The sequence below is a fragment of the Acinonyx jubatus genome, chromosome B1 (genome assembly GCF_027475565.1).
Source record: "Acinonyx jubatus isolate Ajub_Pintada_27869175 chromosome B1, VMU_Ajub_asm_v1.0, whole genome shotgun sequence".
NCBI classification, from domain to species: Eukaryota; Metazoa; Chordata; class Mammalia; order Carnivora; family Felidae; genus Acinonyx; species Acinonyx jubatus.
This window is the reverse complement of record NC_069382.1, coordinates 156,396,599-156,413,068: the sequence shown is the minus strand read 5'-3', so window position 1 is coordinate 156,413,068 and position 16,470 is coordinate 156,396,599. Positions and strand designations below refer to the sequence as shown.

At 44.1% G+C, this 16,470-nt stretch overlaps 1 protein-coding gene and 1 non-coding gene across 5 annotated transcripts in view; one reads left to right on the top strand and one right to left on the bottom strand.

The window, feature by feature from the left end:
• The window catches only part of REST (RE1 silencing transcription factor), an 82,096-nt gene that overhangs the window by 44,625 nt on the left and 21,001 nt on the right, over positions 1-16,470 (top strand). The window contains exon 1 of one of the 4 annotated variants that reach the window (XM_027057320.2): positions 14,040-14,172. The exons of 1 other annotated variant lie outside the window; for it this stretch is intronic. The gene's annotated coding sequence lies outside the window, so the exon portion shown is untranslated. 2 more of the 4 variants (XM_053217321.1, XM_027057331.2) reach the window with 2 other exon arrangements.
• Positions 10,834-10,949, bottom strand: LOC113601013 (U5 spliceosomal RNA). The gene has a single exon (XR_003422137.1). It is a non-coding gene; the product is annotated as a U5 spliceosomal RNA (small nuclear RNA).

Below are 16,470 nucleotides of genomic sequence, written 5' to 3'. Positions count from 1 at the left end.
CATTCTCTGTTTCTGTCTCTCTCAAAATAAATAAATAAACTTAAAAAAAAAAAGAAGAAGAAGAAGTCAGGCATTCCCCCCTCTGTCCTGGGAAGTGTCTTAGCAAGGACAGTGATTTGCTTTGCTCCCCCTCCTCCATGGATCCACCTGCTGCTAAACAGGCCCACTGCAGAGGTTCTGGCACCTGTGGCATACCCCTAGCTTTTGGCGGCCCTATTTGGCTTCTCTGCTCTTCCACTGCCTCTGCAAACAAACTGTTGCCTCAAATTCCCTCTGTTTTAAATACGTAGAAATGGAATCTGTTTCCTGGTAGGACCCTAATTGACACACACATCACCCCACCATCCTTGCATTATTTTCTAATTTTTTTTAATGTTTATTTATTTTTGAGAGAGGGAGAGAGAGAGAGAGGGTGAACAGGGGAGGAGCAGAGAGATAGGGAAACAGAATCAGAGGCAGGCTCCAGGCTCCAAGCTGTCAGCACAGAGCCTGACAGGGAGCTCGAACTCACAAACCACACGATCATGACCTTAGCCAAAGTTGGATGCTTACCCTACTGAGCCACCCAGACGCCCTCCCTTGCATTATTTTCTTACCACATTTTCTTCCAAATGCTCACATATTTTTACTCTGTCACAACCATGTAAGTTAATATTTTGTCTTCTGTTTCCTTCATTTCACATTATGTCATCAGCATACAATATAAACATATTTTTTAGTACTTTTAATAATTATATTTAAAGGTTGCAGAGTATCTTTTCTTGTTGAGGTACCATGAATCATTCATCATTTAATGTACATGTACTATGAAATTGTTAGCCATGAGAACTGAAAGTAGCTTACTTTCTTGTCCCTGTGCTAAACAATTCTGGGATCAGACAAAAATAACTTAGCTATTTGCTCTGTGAAATTCTTGTTCTTAAAAGACACCACTATGAACCAATTAAAATAGGTTACTAATCAAAATTAACAACTTGCTCGTTAATACTTGTTTTAATACCCTCATCTTGCTATGCTCACTAATCCTAAACTATTATATTATAAATTCTGCTTATTCCCAACCAGTTTCCTGCCTTCCCAGACCTGTTTAAGTCATCGAACCTGGGCCTAAAACCCTAGAAATATCCTCCTCTGACTACTAAGATTCTGTCAGGGTACTGTTCCCTCTCTCTGTAGTATTCTAATAAATTTAGCTTTGCTTGACCAACAAGTTTTTCTGGTGGTCTTTTGGGAGGTTAATGATTGACAGCAATAATCTATATCACAGGATTATCATGAACAGTGAATGAAAACAAGTATCTGAAAGCATGTCTAAACAATAATGCACTTTCCTGTGCATGGCACACAGACTCTAAGATGGCCCTAATTATCACTTCCCTCTTCTTCCCTTTTCTGGAAACAAGAAGATCTAATATGACCCGAGAAACTTGGAACAGAAAGGCAATGAACTGACATTTACTGAACACTCAATATGTGTCAGGCACTTCTGAGATTTCACTTTGTCCTCACATGAGTCCTGCCAAAATGGCATTATTATTCTGATTGTCCAGACTAAGTGAGGCAGGCTGAGAGAGTTTAAAGGATTTGCTAGAGGTCTGACTCTAAATGGCAAAGCCAGGATTCCACCCATGTCTGTCTGACTCAGCTTGTACTTTCCCTCCTGTTATGGCTTTACTTCCCAGACTTGTATTGTTTTTACTGCAATTATAGAAGGTGAGGCTAAGATTTCAGAGCAGGAGACTGTTCAGCTCCTTTACAGAACCCCACAGGGGAAAATAACATTCTAGAGCAGCACTGATCAAATAGAAATATAATGCAAACCACCTATGTAATTAAAAGTTTTCTAGTAGCTGCCACCGAAAATACTAGAAAGAAAGAAGTGAAATTAATTCTTTATTCATTTAAAAATAATTACAGATTCACAGGAAGTTCCAAAAATAGTACAGAGGGGTCCTGTGTTCTCTTTCTTCCACTCTCCTCTAATGAGAACATCTTAGATAATTATAAAAATCAAAACAAGGAAATTGACATTGGTACAATCTACAGACCTTAGTCTGTAGAAATCTTAGAGTTCATCAGATTTACATGCAGACAGAAGTGTTCCATCTCCATAAAGATCTCCTTTGTGGTATCCCTTTATACTCAGCAAGCCACCATCCCATATCCCATTCTTTTTTTTTTTTTTTTAATATTTACTTATTTATTTTTGAAAGAGAGAGCACAAGTGGGGGAGAGGCAGAGAGCCACAGGGAGACACAGAATCCAAAGCAGGCTCTAGCCTTTGCGCTGTCAGCACAGAGCCCGACATGGGGCTTGAACCTCTGAACCGTGAGATCATGACCTGAGCGGAATTCAGATGCTTAACTGACTGAGCCACCCAGGTGCCCCCCCACCCCCACCCCCACCCCCAACATCCCATTCTTAACACTTGGCCACATCTAATCTATTCTCCATGTCTGTAATTTTGTTACTTTGAGATGTTACATAGATGGAATCATGCAGCATAGTAGTTTCCCAGGGCTGCTAAAACAAATGGCTACAAACTGAGCTGTTTAAAACAAGAGAAACTTATTCTCTCACAGTTCTGGAGGCTAGAGGTCCAAAATCAAGGTGTCAGCAGGGCCATGCTGGCTCAGAAAGGCCTCTAAGGAAAGATCCAGTCCAGATCTCTTTTAGCCTCTCGTGGTCGCCAGCTTCTTTGGCTTGTGGCCACATCACTCCAATCTCTGCCTCAGTCTTCACATTACTTTCCCCTCTGTCTGTGTTCTCCTCTGTGTGTCTTATATAAGGATTTATGTCAATGACTTTAGGACACACCTAGGTAATCTAGGATAATCTCCTCATTTCAAGATCCTCAATTTAATTACATCTGCAAAGGCCCTGAGAAAGGAGTATGCCTGCCATTGGTGGCTGGAGCTCAGTGAGTGAGGGCTAGAAAAGGAGGAGATGTAGTAGGAAATGTTAGAGGAGGATAGTAGGAGAAAATGCAAAAATTAGAATACCAGTTAATAATAACTTAGCTGCCATACACACGCGCGCGCGCACACACACACACACACTTTGGAGTCAAAGTATGGGGTGTATATTATTAGTATTGTTTTGTGAATATGGATTCAATGTCAGGAGAGATTAAATGATTTGACATCTATTCTAAGCCATGGAAAATCCAAGTAAACTGTCCTTTGTCCTAAACCTAGCATATATGTTTCTAACAGCCACATTCAATGTCTCAATCCTCCCTGGACAATGTTAGGTAAATAGTGCCAACTTTTCCCCCTTCATTTTCCTCCTTTCTAGATTATATGCAGACTAGTTTCTTATGGCAACACATTCTTTCTTCTGAGTACACTACAGGAACTTACATTTTATCTTCATCCAAATCAATATACTTGATGTTGCTAAGGTTTGATTGTGTGATGGTCACAATTATTATTAGATTGTAGTGCTGATTTTGTTTTTGTTTGTTTGTTTTTCTGAGTGAATTCATCACTACTTATTTAAGACATTGTTGGTAGAAAGCCAAGCCCATACTTGAAAGAGTGTCAGTCCTAAATTGATGTCATGTACTTCACTTTCAGTTGTGTTTTGCTCCAACCCCAGCTGGTTTACTATTCTGGTTTACCTGATTTTTTTTTTTTTAACATTTATTCATTTTTGAGAGACAGAGAGAGACAAAGCATGAGTGGGGGAGGGCAGAAAGAGAGGGAGACACAGAATCCGAAGCAGGCTCTAGGCTCCAAGCTGTCAGCACAGATCCCGACATGGGTCTTGAACCCATGAACCGTGAGATCATGACCTGAGCCGAAGTTGGACACTTAACTCACTGAGCCAGCCAGGCACCACTGGTTTACCTCACTTTCTTTCCCACAACTCTGCTCCTGCCTCTTCATCTTTCAGCAGAGACCCAGACTCTCCTCCTCCTGGAATGATACATTAAGAATGACCTTAAGGTAACCAATCTCTAGATTTGGACTAGAGGCAGTCCACAGACTGCTTAGTTTCCTATAAGACACACTCTACTGCATTGTTGAAGCTTTGCCTAGCTGGAAGCAATTTCTCTTCCAAACTTGAAAAGCTCTTACTGTCTGTTCTTTTACTAAAGCAGGGTTTTATTTCCCCAGCTAAACTGTAAGCAGGTGAAGGTCAAAACCTAGTTTATATTTCTTTACCTGCCTCCCACCCTGCAACCCCATCCATGTGCCCTAAACAGAGGGAGGTGCTTGGTAAATACCTGTGAAATAAAATAACTTTAGAGATAAGAAGTGACTTTTTTTTTCATTTGACAGAGAGAGCATGCATGCATGAGCCAGGGAGAGGGGCAGAGGGAAAGAGAGAATCTTAAGTAGGATCCACTCTCAGTGCAGAGGCCAATGCAGAGCTCTGTCCCATCACCATGAGATGATGACCTGAGCTGAAATCAAGAGTTGGATGCTTAACTGATGGAGCCACCCAGGCACCCCAAGAAGTGACTTTTTAGTATAAATTGGTGAGACTCTATTAGGAGAAAAATCATCATTCTCAGATGTAACATATTGTGAAAGAATTTCAAACACTTTCCAAAATAACTCAAACATCCAGACAAAGAAAAACTCATGTCTATTCTCTACGGCTATGTTTTTATTTTTACTATTCTTACTTTTTTTAATTTTGTAATGTTTATTTAATTTTGAGAGAGAGACAGAGACAGAGTGTGGGTGGGGGAGGGGCAGAGAGAGGGAGACACAGAATCCAAAGCAGGCTCCAGGCTCTGAGCTGTCAGTACAGAGCCTGACGCGGGTTTCGAACTCACGAACCATGAGATCGTGACCTGAGCTGAAGTAGGACGCTTCACTGACTGATCCACTCAGGAGCCCCTACTACTATTATTTTTTAAAGATTTATTTATTTTTGAGAGAGAGAGAGAGAGCACAAGTGGGGAAGGGGCAAGGAGAGAGTGGGGACAGAAGGTCTGAAGCAAGCTCTACGCTGACAGCTGCGAGCCCAATGCAGGGCTCAAACTCACAGCCATGAGATCATGACCTGAGCCGAAGTCAGAGGCTCAACTAACTGAGTCACCCAGGAACCCCTCTACAGCCATATTTGTTAAAAGTCAGGCTTATTAAAATTATGTAAAATTTGCCCTTTTAAAAGTTGTTCATTTCTGTGAATTTTGGGAGGTTTATACTGTAGTGTAGCCATCACCGTAGCCAAGATATAGATCACTGACATTACCTCCAAAATTCCCTTATACCTGTTTATAGTCAATCCCCTTCCCTAACCACTGGCCCCTGGCAAACACTGATCTGATTTGTGTCTCTATTGACTCGCCTTTCCCAGAATGGCAATGGAACCATAAGGTAAGTGGCCTTTTGTATCTGGCTTCTTTCACTTAGCATAATGCTCTTGACATTCATCTATGCAGCTGCCTCATAGCTAGTTCATTTTTATTGCTATTGGATGGGTCCAGAATATGCCACTCACTGTGGCATAAAAATTTTTAGAAGGCATTTGAGTTCCTGAAACCTCTCACCTTCCTAAAAGCAGAGCCTCTCAAGAGTAGTTTTAAAAAACTTCAATTGTCATAACCCCTTCCCTGGGATCAACTAGGACCATAGACTCTTATCACTTATCCCAGAAGATGAGAGGTCTCCATACCGTATCACACATTGTCACAAAACAATCATATCTCTCGTCTCTTCTGAGGCCCATTTATCTTTCTAAAAACTCATTTGGTTTTCCCTTAAGTGCCCTTTCTTCCCCCACCTGCCCTTATTAAGAAGTCATTACTTTTCCCATAAGTGTCCTTCTCTTCCTCCCCTGACCCTATTAGGATGGTATATAAGCCCCAGATTCTCACAGCCCCTTTGGGTCATATTTTACTGTGTACCCTTTTACATACCTTAACGAAAAGGATGATTGAATTTTATCTTTTGCTAATCTGTCTTTGGCAGTCTAATTCACAGGGCCCTGATCACTTAAAGTAAGAGAGTACGGGGAAAGTTTTAGTTCCCTGACACTATTATTCCATTGTATGGGTGTATTAAAATTTGTTTATCCACTAACCAATTGGCCTTTTTTGGGTTGTTCCTAGGTTTTGGACACTTTCCTACAGGGTCTTTGCATGGCAAATATTTTCAATTCCCTTGAGTTAAGACTGTTAAAAAACAAAAATTCAACCAAGTAAATTTGAAAATCCAATTGACTTTATTAATCAGTTCATGAATTGGGCAGCCTCCCCTCTAGCAGGTAGAGTGGAACTCTGAGGAGTTGTACAAAATGGAATGTTTTATAAGGGGGGGGGAGGGGCAAGGAAGTTATTAGCAAAGGGGAGAAAAGATGGTTTCAGACAAAGTCACCTTTCCTTAATGGGAAGGGCAGGGATATTATCATGCAGATTACCTCATCTTTTTGAGGGGGGTGGTGGGGGATGAAGAGGGCCCATGTGACAAATTACCTCATTGATGCTGATCAGAAAATTCCTAACTGATCAGTTAAGACTACATTTATGGAGGAGGTGGAAACTTGGCTTAAGTGACACCATTTTGGACCTGTGGTTCTTTTTAATAAGAACAACAGGATGCCTGAATTAAATGCTATGTGTCTCTGTAAGAAACTACACAGACCAATTCCAACATTTCCATCAGTAATATATGAGAGTTCCAGTTGCTTAGTGTTCTTTTTTTTTTTTAATAAAGTTTCAAAATTTTATTTCTAAGAGACAGAACAAACAGAGGAGGGGAAGAGAAAGAGGGGGAACAGAGGATCCAAAGCAGGCCCCGTGCTGACTGCAGACAGCCCAATGTGGGGTTCAAACACATGAACCCTGAGACCATGACCTGAGCTGAAGTTGGGTGCTTAACCAACTGAGCCACCCAAGTGCCCTGCTGAGCATTCTTTTTTTTTTTAAACGTTTATTTATTTTTGAGACAGAGAGAGACAGAGCATGAACGGGGGAGGGGCAGAGAGAGAGGGAGACACAGAATCCGAAGCAGGCTCCAGGCTCTGAGCCATCAGCCCAGAGCCCGACACGGGGCTCGAACTCACGGACCGTGAGATCGTGACCTGAGCTGAAGTTGGACGCTCAACCGACTGAGACACCCAGGCGCCCCTGAGCATTCTTTTCAATACTTCATATTGCCACCTCTTTTATTTTTAGCCATTCTAGTAAGTTAAATGATTATTTGAAGACAAATAAGGAAAAGGTGAGGTTTTACTCATCTAAGAAACATTTATTGACAAAACCAGTGTCTGGTTTTAACTTTGGGTGGGTTGATATACTTTGTCAGATGTTTGATTTTCTTGACTATGGAAGGAATATTATCATATTGAGAACACACAAACAGTTTCTTATCTCCAGGCTCTCTCAGTCAGGTGAGAAAGACACGAGAAAGAAAATATGTATGAGTATACTTTGGGAGCACAGACTGGGAGCTTTTTGCTTCTCTGTGGAAGGAAGGAAAAGACTGACAGAAGTTGTTTTTTAAGTTAAGTCCCATTTCCCCTAAATTGATGTTGAGTTTTGTAGGTTAAAATGTTGATGCTGGGTCTTTAGTATTTTAAACGCAATAGAGGACAATAAGGCTTTCCCTAGCCAGAAAGTAATTAATCTTAATATGAAAATAGGCTTGGGTACCTGGCTGGTTCAGTCAGTATATAGCATGTGACTCTTGATCTCAGAGTTGTGAGTTGGAGCCCCACGTTGGGTATAGAGATTACTTAAATAAACAAATACGTCTTTAAAAAATACATATATGAAGATAGGCTTAAAAGTTAGGGACATATAGGGATGCTTGGGTGGCTTAGTCTGTTAAGCGTCTGACTTCAGCTCAGGTCATGATCTCATGGTTTGTGGGTTCGAGCCCCATGTCAAGCTCTGTGCTGCCACCTCAGAGCCTGGAGCCTGCTTCAGATTCTGTGTCTTCCTCTCTCTCTCTGCCCCTCCTCCCCCCTCTCTCTCAAAAACAAAATAAACATTAAAAAAAAAAAGTTAGGGAACTATACATCTGAAAAGACTTCTTACCTTAGATATACCTTGTCTGTGCAACCATTGAACAAAGTGGCTTATCAGGTCCAGAGGAGTAAAATGTTTTTGGGAAGGGGGCCACTGGGGCCAGGGAAAAATAGAGGGAAGACTGGAGATTTTGAGAAATGTGGAAAGAGCATCTGTCTGGCTGGAAATCTGAGCCCCTGAATCCTAGTTCCAGCTGTACCCTAACTTGAGTGCAAACCTGCATAAGCCAAATGCTTGCAAGTCTATCTTTCATCTATAAAATAAGCGCTTGGATGCCTAAGATCTTTTTCAATTGTGAGATTTTGTGGTCTGCACATTATATGGGGGGAGAATTCTGGGAGGAAGGACAATGACAAAGGCCAAAGTAAATGGGCACCTGGGTGGCTCAGTTGGCTAAGCATCCGACTTCAGCTTAGGTCATGATCTCACGGTTCATGAGTTCCAGCCTTGCATTGGGCTCTCTGCTGTCAGCACAGAGCCTGCTTCGGATCCTCTGTCCCCCTCTCCCTCTGCTCCTCCCCCACTTATGCTCGCTCTCTTTCTCTCTCTCTCTCTCTCAAAAATAAATAAACATTAAAAAAAAAAAAAGGCCAAAGTAAAGAGAATGCAGGGGAGGGGCAGGGCAATACAGACGCAGCTCTCCAGGGAGGGGGTGTGGCTTACATTTAAACACTGGCAAATAGAGGGGCACCAGAGGCTCAACAGACTGTTAGGGGCACCAAGGAAAATCCAACTAGAGATTGGTGTGTGAAACTAGGGCTATGCTAGGAATACAATATGCAGAAGGGCAGAAGGGAGATTTCCAACAGGAAGGTAGACCACAGGAACCAGGGGTCCAGGAGCATTGTTTTATTCATTCAACAAATAGTTATTGAAAAGGGGCTATTTTAGGGGAGATTCAAAGAGGCAGGCTAGCATGTAGCATGAGGGAAGTCTGTAATAGGTACTGAACTGAGGATACTGATATGAGTACAAGATGTCTCCACTTTGAGAGACTGCAAAAACCAAGGTACTATCCCCTAACCATTCATTTCACAAACTCTTATTGAACAACTACCATGTTATAGGCACAGAAAATACCAATTTCATTGTCATTGTCCTTCTAGTGAGGAAAGAAAATAAATAAGATAAATAAAATACATAGCATGTTAGTTAGTGATAACTGCTAATAAGAAGGACAACAGGGATGCCTGGGTGGCTCAGTCAGGTAAGCACCCAATTCTTGATTTGGCTAAGGTCATGATCTCAGGGTGTGTTTGAGCCCTGAATTTGGGATTCTCTCTCTTTCCCTCTCCCTGCCCCTCCATGGCTCTCTCTCTCTCTCTCAAAATAAATAAAATTTAAAAAGAAAGGACAACATGATTAGATGCAAAAGGGAGGAGGTTGTAATTCTGAAATCGTGGCATCTGAATCAAGGAGAGGTGGGAATGAGCAGCATGGATAGAGGGTACTGGACAGTCTTTCAGAAGAGGGACAGCAAACAGAACAGGGAACCAAAAGGGGGAGAGTAGCCAGGGTTCAAGGAGGCCAGTGAGGCTGAAAGGAAGAGGAACAAGGGAAGAGTTGTTCAAAGTGTGGTTGGGGCTCCAGGAGAGGGTAGGATGGAACCCAGCTCATTCTGGAGTTTCCTTGTTCACCTCCCTTCCTTCTCTTAGCACTTAGGGGACATCTCTGTGTCTCAAGCTGCAGATACTATAGTGGATAAAGACCCTGTGCTCAATTGTCAGAACCAGAAAAATAGGTCAGGGTCCAAATGGAAGCAAGGATAGATGATCCTGCATTTAGTAGAACTAGACCAGGCCTTAAATCCCTGTCTTCAGACAATGCCAATCTTTTTTTTTTTTTTTAAGATTTTATTTATTTATTTTTTTAATGTTTTTTAACTTTATTTTGAATGACAGTGAGAGAGTGCATGTGTGAGCAGGGGAGAGGGGCAGAGGGAGAGGGAGAGAGAGAATTCCAATGACATGGGACTCTATCTCACAAACCATGAGATCATGACCTGAGCGGAAATCAAGAGTTGGATACCTAACCCACTGAGCCACTCAGGCGCCCCTTTTAAGATTTTATTTTTAAGTAATCTCCACACCCAATGTGGGGCTCAAACTTACAACCCTGAGATCAAGAGTTAAATGCTCAACTGACTGAGCCAGCCAGGGGTTCCACAGACAACACCTGTCTTGAGGCCAGTTATGTTTCAAGGCTACTGGTATGTCTCCACAGGGGCAAAAGAGAGCCATAGAGAAGAAACTAGGGATGTCACGTATATTGAACTTAAAAATATATAATTGTGGGCACCTGGATGGTGCAGTTGGTTAAGCGCCCGACTCTTGATCTTGGCTTAGGTCATGATCTCACAGTTTGTGAATTCGAGCCCTAAACTGGGCTCTGTGTTGACAGCTTGGAGCCTGCTTGGGATTCTGTCTCTCCCTCTCTCTGTCTCTCCCTATTCCTGTACTGCACGTGCTCTTTCTCTCCCCAAAATAAATACACTTTAAAAAATTAAAAATATATGTATATAATTGTACTAGGAAAAACTACACATGATTTGAAATTTCAAACAGAATAAAAAGTATCCTAGATTTCCAAGCTGCTGACAATTTTAGACATCACTAGTCCAACCTCTTCATTTTACAGGCAAAATTCAAGAGAAGTGATTTCTCAAAGCAACAGAGGGAAGGAGAAACAATTCTCTAGCCTACCTGCCCTATGCTTGCTGTTCTTTCTCCCTCCCCCCTCCTTCTTTCTTTCTTTTCCCTCTCTCTTTCTTTCTTCCCCCCTTTTCCTTCCTTCTTTCCTTCCTTTCTCTTTCTGTTCTTTTTCTTTTTTTTTTTCCCCTTTGTAAACTTGCTGAAACAAGGACTCAAAAAATTGGCTTAAGACTCAAAGTTGTTCCTTTCCACGAAAATCTTCAGTAAAAGGTAAAAGATTTGTATGATTTGAAGAGAAACCAGAGTATCCAGTGCACTTTCCATCCCAACTTTTTTTTACCCTCACTAAAAGTTTCAGAATAAGGTTATAGAGAAAGCAAAGCACTATTTTTTAAGTTGTTTTTTAAGTTCACTGTGAACTAAATGAGGAATAGAAATTGTGCTTACAGAGCACAAACTTCAGAACCAGAGTTCAATTCCTGAAGGATCAGTTGGGGAGGAGATTCCTGGAGGGGTGAGCAGTGACAGGTACCACTAAAAATGAAAAGAGAGTGGCAGGAAAGGCCTGAAACATTGGTCCTTGAAACACAAATGTCTTCCCTTTGGCTGGTGACAGGAAGAGTGGAAGTGAAATCTTTTAACATCAGAATGGAGATGTTGTATCCCAATTTTTATTCACAAACTTGAGTCATGTAATATGTAAAACAGGTATTTGAATTTCAGTGTAACATTAATGTGGGTTCAGTCAAACTAAGCTCTTTTCTAGAGAAAAAAATGAAACACAGTTAGGAATAAAAAGCACGTAGAAGCACAAACACATTTTACCAAACTTTTGAAATAAATCTCCAGAGGAAATGTTATTAAAAACATATGATAACATTTTAGTTTAGTAAAAAATTGATGAATTAAATACGTAGGAAAGACCCCATAGTCTCAAAATAAGAAAACCAGAACTCATTCATGTGTCAAAGTCTTTATCTTGCAGAAGATCTTAAATTTTGGATGCAGCAAAGTAAAATACAGCCTCTTGAGAAACAATTAAGAATCCAAGTTCATAGCACCAGCTCTCCCAAAGGAAATTTTCTATTGATTTGTAACTTGGCCTTGAATTTGACCTGTGGCCTTCATGTCATGATAATTTGGGTCACTCTGAATATGCCATCTCTTGAACAAGGGCCTCTGCTAATTTTAAATGAATGCAGCTGCCAATTTGCCATTCTTCTTTTTGCATCACGATATGTGGGAATAACTTCGCAATTAATAAAACATCTCCAGCAAGCAGTCAGACTGAGGAAATGAAGGACATTTATCGAGTAAATTTAAAAAGAGATGTCTCATTTTTGCCTTTTTGGACTTAAAAAAAAGGGAAAGAAAAGAGTTTATGCCTTTGAGGGCTTTGATAGAGGCCAGAATTGTTCCCTGGGTTATAGCATCTAAAAAAGCCGTGCAGCGCAAATTAGATTTTAGTTAAAAAGAAAAAAAGAAATTAAAAAAAAAGTAGAGATAAGTTTGTAGCAGACCTAAAACTTCTTTCTTCCTTTCCTTTCCTCCCTCCCTTCCTTCTTCCTTCCCTCTTTTCTTTCCCTCCCTCCCTTCCTCTCTCTCCTTTCCTTTCTGCATTTCTTTCCTCTCTTTGGTTCAATGAGAATGAATACTTCCCAAGTTTGAATCACAGGAAGTGCTTGCATTTGATATGAAGTAACCAAACCTTTAGTGGTTAAGCCCCTAAGGCCTTTATTCCATCTTGCATCTAAAGCTGCACTAATTAATAATGTACTGTCCTGGGGCACCTGGTGAGCTTAGTCCTAGGAGCATGAGACTCCTGATCTCTGGGTTGTGAGTTCAAGCCCCAGGTTGGGTGTGGAGATTGCTTAAATAAATACAAAACTTAAAAATAAAAAAATACTGTCCTAGTATAGGGAGACAAGGGTCCTACTGAGGTGAAGACCAGGAAAGTGAGGAGTATGGAAGTTGTGTCATAAGAGAAGCAAGTGAAGGAACTTGAAAAAGAAGGGGAGCTGGAACAGGAATTAGGCAAGGCTCAATTGATGGGTTTTTGAGCTGGCTGTTTGCACTGTGTAGAATGTTCCTTCCCCTACTTTCCACCTATTGAAATTCTCCCAATAATGTAAGGCCAGATTGGATCATCACCTACTTTGAGAAGTTTCTAGATCCTCTTAGCTAGGGACCATCTCCCTACTTTGAACCCCCGTAGCATTTGCTGCTACTTCTTTTTTAACAGTAGTGGTAGTCCAACATGTCCAGATCAGGTTAGTCAGGGCCTTGAATGCTACACAGAGAGGTGTAAGGAAGCCATTAAATTTCTGAGGATGGGCATGATCCAAGGTATCAAAGACAGACTAAGAAGGCGTTTCTGGTGTAAACAGAAGGCAAGGGGTACATGAGACTACATTCTCTCTCTTTTTTTTTTAAAGCATATTACCATGCTCCAGGTATTATGCATGGTTACCCCACTTTATAAACATGGAAGCCAGGTTACTCTCCGACACATGGTCGCCAGGCAGCCTCCTTGTCCTAGGCACCTGCTTTGCCCTCTGTAATCTGAGGATAATTGCTCCACTAAAATCGTGTTTTGAAGGCTCAGGAATGACCTGCTTCGTGCCACGTCTATGGACTTGTCCCCTCAGTTCTGAGTCCGTGATCTTCCCGAGACATTTGTTTTTTCACAATTCACGAACGAATTGCTTTTCCTCGCTTATAGTTTAAATTTGGGATGCACTTTTACCGAGTGAGTATAACGAAGCTTAATTAGTTAAGGGTGGCTATGGGTGGAGATTTCAAGAGATTCTAAAAGGTATTTCCGAGCCCTTTAGACTTGAAAGGCGGGTGACAATAGTTCTAAAGAGAACGGTCAAAGCCTGCAGATTTTTTCTTTTAACAGCTCTATTCTCATCCAGGAGCGGCAAGGCTGGGGGGCAACTTCTCTGTTGTTTGTTTACAAAAGAAATCAAGAAAGGGAGCGGGGCTCGCTTCTTTTTTGACCAAGGGCAAGAGTGAGGGGTCGGGAGGATTAGGTGCGGCTCCCCCTAGGCGCGCCCACAGCCCCGCCACGGCCCAGGGCAACCCCCTTCGCCAAGGGGCGGGGCGCGCCGGGCGGCCACGCGCGCGGGCGGCGGAGTGGGCGTGTCCCGCGGGCGCGCGCGGGCGGTGGAGGGGGCGTGTCTCGCGGGCGGCGGCGGCAGCGGCGCGGGCTGGGTGCGCGGCGCAGCCTCCTGTGTTGGAATGTGCGGCTCCCGCGAGCTCGCGGTGCAGCAGAAGAGCAAGCGCCGCCGAGGCCCCGGGCCACAGACCCCGGCGGCGGCGGCGGCGCCCGGGACGGCGTGGCGAGAGCCGGCGGCTTGAGCACTCTCTGTAGTCCCTCTCTTGGGCCTTTGCGGGCCTCGACGTCCCCAGCGCCCAACTTTTCCATCCTCCCACTCCCCTCCCCCCGAAACTCCAGCAACAAAGAAAAGTAGTCGGAGAAGGAGCGGCGACTCCGGGTCGCCGGCCCCTCCTCCCCTAGGAAGGCCGGTAAGCGCGGCGGAGGGCTGGGGGCTCAGTCGCAGTGGGGGAGGGCCGGCCGGGCGGCGGCGGCGGCGGCAGCAGCGGCAGGGGGAGGGCGCGGAAGGACGCGGAGCGAGGCGCTGTCCAGGGCTGATTTGCAGATACTGTGGCTCCGGCGGCGGCCGCCGCGCCGGGCGGGGGCGGGCGGCCGAGCGGGATCGGGTTACACCGGCGCGGCCTCGGGGCTGGGCCGGGGGCGTCCATGGGGAGCGGCGCGGAGCCAGAACCCCCTCCCCAATCGAGTCCAGGCCGCCGCCTCCGCGCGGGCCCGGGCGCCCCTCGAGTCGAGTCCTGAGGCCAAGGAGCGGAGCTGCTTGAGGCCCTGGTCCTGAAACTTCCTCCCCGTCCTCCTGCTCCCAGGTCCCGCCGCAGCCCCTCGTCGGCCCGCGGCCCTCCCGTCCCCCTCCCTCTCTGGCCTCTCCCTTTCGCCGGAAGGCGCCGTTGAGTGCGGCCGGGCGGGTTGAGTCAGCCCCGCGGCCCGGGCGGTTCCGCCAATGGGGCTGGACAGCGATTTCTGCTCTCGGGCCGCCCCGCCGCCGCGGCCCTCCGCACCCGGCCACCTAGGCGCGCGAGCTGGCGGGGTTGGGGCGCGCGTCCCGCGGGGCGCTGTGGCGGAGTGAGTTCGCAAACTTCCGGGGCGCGGGGGAGGCGGCCAGCGCGCGTGGGGCCCCCCTCCGGCGCTTGGGGCCCGACGCCTCCGGAGGGCGCCCGCGGAGCCTCCCGGGCCCTCGGCGGAGGGCGAGTCCAGGGGCCGTGAGAGGAGCCGGGACGCCGGCAACGCGGTAACTTTCTTCCCTCTACCCAAGACTCGGGGCCCGCAGGCCGGGGAGGGGACAATCCCGAATGGGGAAGATTTGGTCTGGCCCAGCGGCGCCCCGAGTTTGACCACCTTGCCTTTCTTAGTGTTGGGGAGCTCAGGAAAAGCTTCAGGACGAGTGTTGGGGCAACTCCCGCGAGTTGGTGTGTAAATGTGTGCAGTGAGCGGGCCCAGCCGAGAGGAAGCGAGAGCGCCCGAGTTTGCAAAGAGCTGCTTTGTGTTTGGTATTTTGAGAAAATGGCCGAATGCCTATTTCAGTCAGGAATGCCGCCGCCGAGGCAGGCGCTGGTGGCAGCCACACATAGGAATTCGTGCAACACGTTGGGTTTTCGGGCTGTGCTTAGACGGCCTTCCTGACGAACGTTAAAATTCCTTTAGGGATGGTAGTTAGGGTTCAGGGGGGTATTAGAAAACTCGATTTTGGGTAAATTGCCAAGTAGCCTAGGCTGTTAAGCCCTGGGGCAGCTTTTGCCCTCAGTTTGCTTTCTGTGATGGCATTTGATTCCAACTTTTGGTACGTTGATTTGTGTTTATGCACCTGGATGAAACGGATTACTTTTTGTATTGGGGTTTGGTTTTATTTTTTGAGTGCTTGTCACTTTACTTTTTTTTAATTTGCAAGGCTGCACTCAATTTGAGAATACCACGTTTTAGATTGGAAAGTAAGGTGGTTAAGGCGATTTTAAAAGCCCAACATGTTTTCAAGAAGGTGATCTTGTAATGGCTTCCACTAAGCAAGTAGGCCAAGTCAAGCACAATGCGAGAAAGTCGCTGATTGTCCGGTTGAGTTGTACGATTATTAGCGGGGCCGAAAAGTTTCTTTATTTTCATTTGTGAAGTTTTGAATACAGGGAGCTTCCTTTTTTCATAGGAGAAAAGGTCTGCAGTTGTTTTTGTTTTTGTTTTTTGTTTTTCCCTTTTAAACAGATCTAGTCATTAAAAATAAACTGTTACTTTTTTACAGTAGTTTATTCTTCTGGAGTTAGTTAAGTTCATCTGAAAGTCAATTCAGTTGACCAATTACTATAGGCTTCTACTTTCCAGACATGTTTGTACTTAATAAATGCATAGTATGGCTTTTTGATTTCTCCCTTTTCTGATTTAGACAAGTAAACCATTGAAGGGGAAATTGGGAGGGCAGCAATTAACTATTCATGTATTGAATTTAAATATAATTTTAGTTAATGTTAAAGATGAAGTTTTTTTTTTTCACCAGAAAAATGAAAAGCACTTGAGGGAAGGCATGCCACTGGGTAGGCCAAGTTGATGGATGAGTTATGTCAAACAATTGATAGAATTTTTTGCAGGGATAAGAGAAATTTTTTTGATGACTGCAATAAAGAAAATTTGGAATTACAAAAATATTTTAAAGCCTTAATTTTAGCAATTAATGAACCTCATTGAATTTAAAGATTATATTTGAGAAAATTTTTTTAAGACATGAAGAA